Here is a 7,959-nt window from a genome sequence, read left to right on the forward strand (position 1 = left end):
TCAGACACATTGCTACCCAGAACAGATTAGGGCATTTGGTCTATTCACTTTTTATTTTAACCCCTTCTTAAACTTATACACTTTTAAATTTAAAATGCTAAGTTGAAATTATTTAGTTTTTGTGGTGGTTGCTCTCTGCAATACCTTTACCATAAATGATACAGGGAAGCCCCTGTCTTTTCTCTGCCACAGGGGCTTCTTAGGTAATGACTATCCATTTTGGAGATCTTGTTTATTTCATTTGTAGTTTAACCATATTTCCTTATCTTTCCTAGTAAATTTTACTAAATCATGTATTTTGCAGAAAATATCTACATATACTATAAATCTTACGCTCATGTCATTCTCATTATGCATCACAATGGGGAAATTTAATAAGAAAACACTGCATAAAGAGGAGAATGATAAAAAAAAAATGTATCACTCATCTCAATGCTTTTTAGTGTGGGAATGGGGTAGATGTCTCTGAACCAAGCATCAAATGCGACACTTTCTTTTCTTGACTCCTCAGGGCTATGACGAACTCAGCACAGGGTCCAGATAAGGTAAGTAAAAGAATGTTATGTGATCATATAAAACTAACACGTTGGCATTCATAACCCATCTTAATTAGTACCAATCAGGAAACTAATTAAACTAAATCTAAAAATAAAGTTGCGCTAGTTCTTGTGAAGACTTCGGGGCTTTGTATCAAGTTGCTGATCTAAACACCTGAATCTTCAGCTGCAGCGGCTGCTGCTTCTGCAGAGCCCTCTAGTGGACAGCATGACTATAGCAGTTTCCTAAAACCTGGCCTTAGGTGTGCCCTCGGTTGTTCAGTTGTGTCGGTTTCTTTGCGACCCCATAGACTGTAACCTGCCAGGTTCCTCTGTCCAAGGGATTATCCATGCAAGGAAACTTGAGTGGGTTGCCATTTCCTGCTCCAGGGGATCGAACCCTCCTAAACCAGGGACTTGACAATAAAAAAAACCGTTCATGAAATCGAGTGAAGTGAGTGCTGGCACTTGCCATTACTCCACACGCTTAGATGTGATGGTACCTCCAATAGCCAGGTTTCCTATATATGAATTTGACTTGTAAATTTATTCCAGCTTTTGTCCTGCAAAGTAAATTGAAAAAGAAAAAATCAAAGTTTTTACTTGGGCCTTGCCTTGTGCAAATGTTTAAAAAAAAAAAAAAAAATTATTGAACATTTAGGCCTAAACTAACTTAGAGAAACTGCAAAGTGAACAGATTTGAAATCATAATATAACTCGCACGTTTTGAATCTTTCATTGTTGTAATTAAGAACTGGTGGAGAGCTTAATTTTTTTATAGAAAAAACATATCGGTATATTTGTAATTATTTAAGTGTTTAAAGTACACTACACTTTCGCTTTTCACTTTCATGCATTGGAGGATGCATGAAATGGCAACCCACTCCAGTATTCTTGCCTGGAGAATCCTAGGGACGAGGGAGCCTGGTGGGCTGCCATCTATGGGGTCGCACAGAGTCAGAAACGACTGAAGCAACTTTGCACACTTTACTTTGGAGAAGGCAATGGCACCCCACTCCAGTACTCTTGCCTGGAAAATCCCGTGTACGGAGGAGCCTGTTAGTCTGCAGTCCATGGGGTCGCTAAGAGTTGGACACGACTGAGCGACTTCACTTTATTTTTTCACTTTCATGCACTGGAGAAGGAAATGGCAACCCACTCCAGTGTTCTTGCCTGGAGAATCCCAGGGATGGGGGAGCCTGGTGGGCTGCCATCTATGGGGTCACACAGAGTCGGACACGACTGAAGGGACTTAGCAGCAGCACACTTTACTTTGATTTTTTTTTTCAATTTAATTAGCTTTTGAGCTTCACTCACCTCTCTAAAATGTATATTTTTTAAATTTATGATTTGGATATATAAAGCCTAAAGTTTGAGATGAAAGTAATGTCCATTTTAACTAGGGAAATACTGCACAGGTAAAGATGATTGACATTAAGATACAGATTACCTGCCACATTTTAAATTATTTATCATTATTTAACCACTGTATTGACATGACATAATAGGGATCACTGACCCATAGCACAATCTAGGAGACAAATTAGAAAAGCAGGTGAGGTTATTTGGGCACTCATGGAAACCAGAGCATCCGTGAAAAATCACAAATGTTTGACACTGTTGAATATAAGATCCCTATGACTTAATATGGATTATTTTTCCGGATCCCAGCTGAACTGACTACTATGGTTAGACAAGCACATAATCAGTTAATTTTTCTATATTGAGTAATGCTATTTTATGTTCAGGCTTACAAGATACTTGAGAAACAAAATTGAAGCCATGTGTTCTCAAAACATACTTCTATAGAACATTTAATAATCCTTTACCACCTTTGTTTTTTATTAAAAACTACTCCAGATGCACCTACATTTTTACCTAAGCCATAAATATAGCTTCAGTTATGACACCATTAAAACAAATTTCCTTCGATCAATTAACCATATTGCTCTTGTTTTACCAAACCAAAAATCAATATACTAAAAAAACTCCAAAAAGGTTAATTTGTATTTAAAATTACTTCACCAAAAATGAAGAAAATTACTTTTTCGTCTTTAGATAAACTTCTAAACTTATAAACACAAATTTATTTTGTAGTAAGTCTTAGGTTTGCTTTTATAATGGTTTTTTAATGCTTGTTAAGGTTGCAAATCTCCTTGGATAGTTACAAATTGGCAGCCTTATACATATCTTGAGAAATTACCATCCAACTGTAGTGATCACTTATTTAACATATCTAAAATAAAATGAAAGAGGTGTTAGGTTATACACACCAGTGTTGAACAGTGTCTTCTCTCTTCTAAATAATGTTAGGAATTTACTTTGCCAGGAAAGAACATAAAATATTGGGCAGACAATTCATATCCTTGAAATAGTTAACAATGCAGATTAGTCAATTATAAAATGCTTAAAAACTTGATTTAGCTATAAGAGCAATGAGTTCACACAATGATGAATTTGTCTTGCAAATTCATATACCTTCAAGAATAGGCAGATTTAGGGCAATAAAATATTGTCTAACTAGTTTGTAGGAGCCTTAGGTTTATCTTGAAGTTTACTGGAGATAAGGTTGAATTGATTCAGCTATGATTCCTATATTATTTTATCATCTGATGTTTTAATATATTAATGCTTGTATTTAAATATATATCAACATATCTATATTAATTTTTCAAACAAAATTTATGTATTCTGGAACTCTGCCATACAAAATATTGTCAAGTCTGCAAAGACATTGCCTAGGAACTTGTCAGAATTGCAGAACAGTCCTGTGCCAGTTTTACTAAATCATTTGAACTAAGATTTACTAAGTCTGGATTTGAACAAGCTCCCCAATGTCTTGCGTGTTAAAGATGGAAGCCTCCTGTTCAAGAAAACACAATTGGATAGTGTACTGACACAGTATCTCTTATGTTTGTGTGTGTGTGAATGTGAGTGTACTTAAGTATATAAATGTGTACTTGTGTAGATATGTGAAATATTTCTCAAAAACTTACTTAAAAGGACTGTGATACTGGTTCTGTTTCAGCCAAAACACTCCCTTCACTCCCCACCCCCTCCAGCCCCATATGCTGTTGCTCAGAGTTTGCTCGGAGCTTTGGGATGTTTTCCTTAGATTTTAAGATGAACTCTGGCTTGTTTTGACTGTCTTTTGGCAAGAGAAATGGAAGACTAGGAAGTAATGGTAGTAGTAAAGTTTGTTTTTAAAAATGGAGAAATGTTCCAGAGGTAATAGTGAGAATGAGTATGAGATACGTTTTAAATAGCATTGGATAATCCTAACACCCAAGGCATAATTATGATCTATTTTTTGCTTTTCTTTTGATAACTGTGTACCATTGAATGAAATCTTTCTAATTTACAATGAGCATTTTTCAATTAACTCAGGCATGCTAACTTTTATATTGATTACATAAGCTTACACTTTAAAATTCAATATATATATTAATTTAGTTGATATCAGTTAAAATATAGCAAATTAATTTGTGCAACCTACTGTCACTATTTTCAAATCCAAAATCCAGTAATTGTCCTGAAAACAACTCACAGTGCTTCAAGATGTTTTCTTGGATTATTCTGTTCTTCTAATCAACTTCAAACACTTTAGTAACAGATTTCCTGCAACCTTTCTCCCATGTATTATTTCTAATATTTTCTTTGTATAAGGCAAGATCATTCGGATAATTTTCCTGTTGTTGCCTTGGACTGTGTGAACATAATGAATTCACTAATGTTTTTGACTTTCTCTAACTGTAAAATGATAGGCTCCAAAGAATTTTGCAGCTCTAAATAGGATTTTTCTGAGAGGAGATTCCCAGTCCTGTGGTCTTTCCATTAACTGGAAAAGCCATTTTCGTTTTTAATTTTCACCAAAGTCTACCTTTTTTTTTTCTTTTGGCTGATTGTCCTCTCCCTGAAATTTTCAGCTCCCTTGTCATCTCCAACTCTCTCTCTTCACCTTTCACCTTTCTTTTATATTAATAATATTTACTCCTACTCAATGAATTCTGATAATTAAACATCCTCTGCCTGCCTTATGAACTTTTTACTTAACGAGATTGAAGTTTCCCTCACTGTTTATGATCCGTCTGGACAGTTTCATCTATTGCAGTGACTTAAGCTACTACCAAATCTACTAATGCTTTTCAATTTGCAGTCTTAAACCTTTCTTCCCTTCTGGGCATTTACATCTAACTTTTGGCTTGAATATATCTATACTTGAATCTCTCCATGTCCTAAACAGACATTGTTGTTTCCCCTCTTTTTTTCATATCCCAAATAGGATCCCCTAAACGCCTTTGAAAATCAGTTGTATCACTAGTCAGCTAAACACAGGAGAGAAAGATCTTATGAGCCTCTTCCGTTTTGTCATACTCATTACACCTCGCTTTGTGCTTTTCTAGGCTTCCCTTCTTTTAGCCTACCTTCTTGAAACGAGTAGTACACTTGAGTAGTACATTTACTGTTTTTACTTCCTCACTTTCTATTTACTCTTTTATCTTAATCCTATTTGCAGACCAGTTACTCACCAAAACTGCCACCACCAAAGTTATTAAAATCTTCGGTCGTCCAACCCAATTGTCATTTTTTCAGTCAATATCTTATTGGGTATTTTTATTGAACACATTTTTGACTATAAGCGGTTTGTGAAACTCAAAAGTTTGGCTTCCACTATGCTAATCCTTTTAGTTCTTTGCTCTTCTGTTTTGCCTGTCTTTTAAATACAGATGTATCTCATTCCTTGGCACTTTGCTTTATTGTGATTCGAAGACACTGTGTTTTTTACAGATTGAAGGTTTATGGCAACCCTGAGTCTAGCAAGTCTGTTGGTGCCATTTTTCCAACAGGATTTGCTCACTTCTGATTCCTGTGTCACATTTTGGTAATTCTCACAATATTTCAAGCTTTTTCATTACTGTTATATTTGTTGTGATGATCTGTGGGCAGTGATCTTCATTGTTACTATTGTAATTGTTTCTAATCAAGAGTATTTTTTTAATTAAGGCATTGGACTTTTTGAAACAATGCTTTCACACAGGTAATAGAATAGAGCATAGTGTAAACATAACTCACGTGCACTGGGAAACCAAAAAGTCTGCATGACTTGCTCTACTGCCATAGTTGCTTTGCCTTGGTGGTCTGTCCCAACCTGCAATATCTGTGAGGTCTGCCTGTGCTGGTGTACACTAGGGCTTCATCCTTGGCCAACTGATCTTTCTGCCAACACTTTGCTTACATGAATGAATGCACTTATTTTTTCTATACTAATTACAGTCATCCCTCCTTCAGCATCCCTCAGGGATTTTCCCAGAGCTGCTTGAACACCAAAATATGTGAATGCTCAAGTTCCTGACATAAAATTAGAAGCACAATGAATACAGCCAACCCTTCATATCACTGGGTTCAGCCTCTGTGGATGTAGGGGGTGGCCTGTTATGTGCAGAGGAAATTATTTCCAGAAGGACAACACCAGTCAAGGTCTTTGTGTCCTAATAGTTCATCTGCCTTTGACTTTCCATCAGCTCACTTCAGCTATGCAAATCTCAAATAAAAATTTTGTGTCTTATGCCCATTCTCTCTTCTCAAATCTCTTTTGCAGTGCTGAATGTCTCCTCACTCAAGCCACAGATTGAAAGGCCTCCTAGACATATGCATCTACCTCATTTCTCATGACCAATCTATGAAGCCATTTGCCAGTCCCACCCACTCACGTTTTTGTGATTTGTAGTTCTGCCATCACTGCTTACTATGAGACCCTCTCGATCTCTCATAAAGATCAAGATAAAACAATGTATTGAATGACTTTAATGTGTCAAGCACTAGACTTACACTTTATCTGTACCATCCCAAATCTCATATAATCCTTACAACATCCCTACGAGATAGGATCTGTTATTATTAGAATTGTACTGAGAGTAACAGAGCCAAGGTAGTCTGGTTCAAGAGCCCTACTTGTATCTCTGCATGATAATCCTCTTGCAAAGGGTTTCTAAGTGGTCTCTTGACTCCTAATTGGTGTTTTTGCTTTCATTTTACCCTACCCACTTAACTATGTCAAAATAATATTTTAAAATGCTAACTGAATATGTCTGTCTGCTGCCTCATATCACCCTTAAGTCCAAGCTCCCTCGAACAGCTTACAGAACTCACTATAACCTTGCTCCTCCCTAACCCTCCTGTCCTCTCTTTGCCACATGCCTTGACACTGCCTCCAAATCCATGCGCTAGTAATCAAGGTATATGTTATTTCCTCCAAAAGTATGTTTTCCGTGTTTAATCTCTCTTCTCTGAACTCTCTTCTCGAAAACAAATCTTTCCAGGTGCCACTCAGTTGCCATCTACTCCAAGGAAGTTCCCTTTAATTCCTAACTTGAGATACTCCCACTCCTCAATCTTGTACTATGAAAATACTCTATGTGGTGTTGTTCAGTCGCTCAGTCGTGTCTGACTCTTTGAAACCCCATGGACTGTAGTACACCAGGCTTCCCTGTCCTTCACTATCTCCTGGAGTTTACTCAAACTCATGTTCATTGAGTCGGTGCTGCCATCTGACCATCTCACCCTCTGTTTTCCCTTTCTCCTCTATCTAATAATTGCATAATTTCTTGATGTGACTCTAGATTATTCTAAAGGGTGTCCCATTCATGTTTTTTGCCCTCAGTGCCTAGCACATGATCAGGAACATGTTAGGCACTCACCTATGTCCAACCGAACAGAGGGGAATTCAGTCTTGCAAATGTCTTCATCATCTCCCTCTTCTTCAGCACCCAAATCCATTTTCCCTTAGGGAATACCATTTGCTTCACCTTAAGCATGTATTTTAATTGCATCATGTATCTTCCTTCTTTCTGTCAGATGGATTCTAGTTCAGTTCTTATTACTTTAGTTTTTCACAAACGCCTTCACATCGTGCCATTCTGCCTCGGATTTTCCCTCCTTCACACTCAGCAGTGGTTCTCCGATGTCAGGGATCAAAAGGATCACCTGAGGAGCTTGTCACATTGCAAGTTTGTGGGTTCCCACTTCAGATATTCAGATTCCATGAGTCTATGGTGGGCAGAAGTGATGCGCTACTTTTAATAAGTATTCCAGGTACTTTAGGAGCAGGTAAGCCCTAAACCACAGGTAGAAACACTGCTCAATGCTATCAATAATTTCCTAAAACTCATATGATCCAACTCTTACTTGCTGAAATACTTTTTGCGTCTCTCTTTCATCTAGAATATATTGTAAAATCATTGTCATAGAAATGTCTGTAGTTTCCAATCTGCCTTTGGAAGAACATCTCCTAGCACTCTGTCCCCCTGACACCCACCTCCCCCAACCCTGGCCCCTTCTCTTCTCTGTCTCCTGGCTCTTATTGAATCACACGTGCTCTTTGCACTATTCATGCCAAATGCTTTCCTTGGCCCTGACTTGGAGA

Source organism: Bos mutus, chromosome 1 (assembly GCF_027580195.1).
Source record: "Bos mutus isolate GX-2022 chromosome 1, NWIPB_WYAK_1.1, whole genome shotgun sequence".
Taxonomy (NCBI): Eukaryota; Metazoa; Chordata; class Mammalia; order Artiodactyla; family Bovidae; genus Bos; species Bos mutus.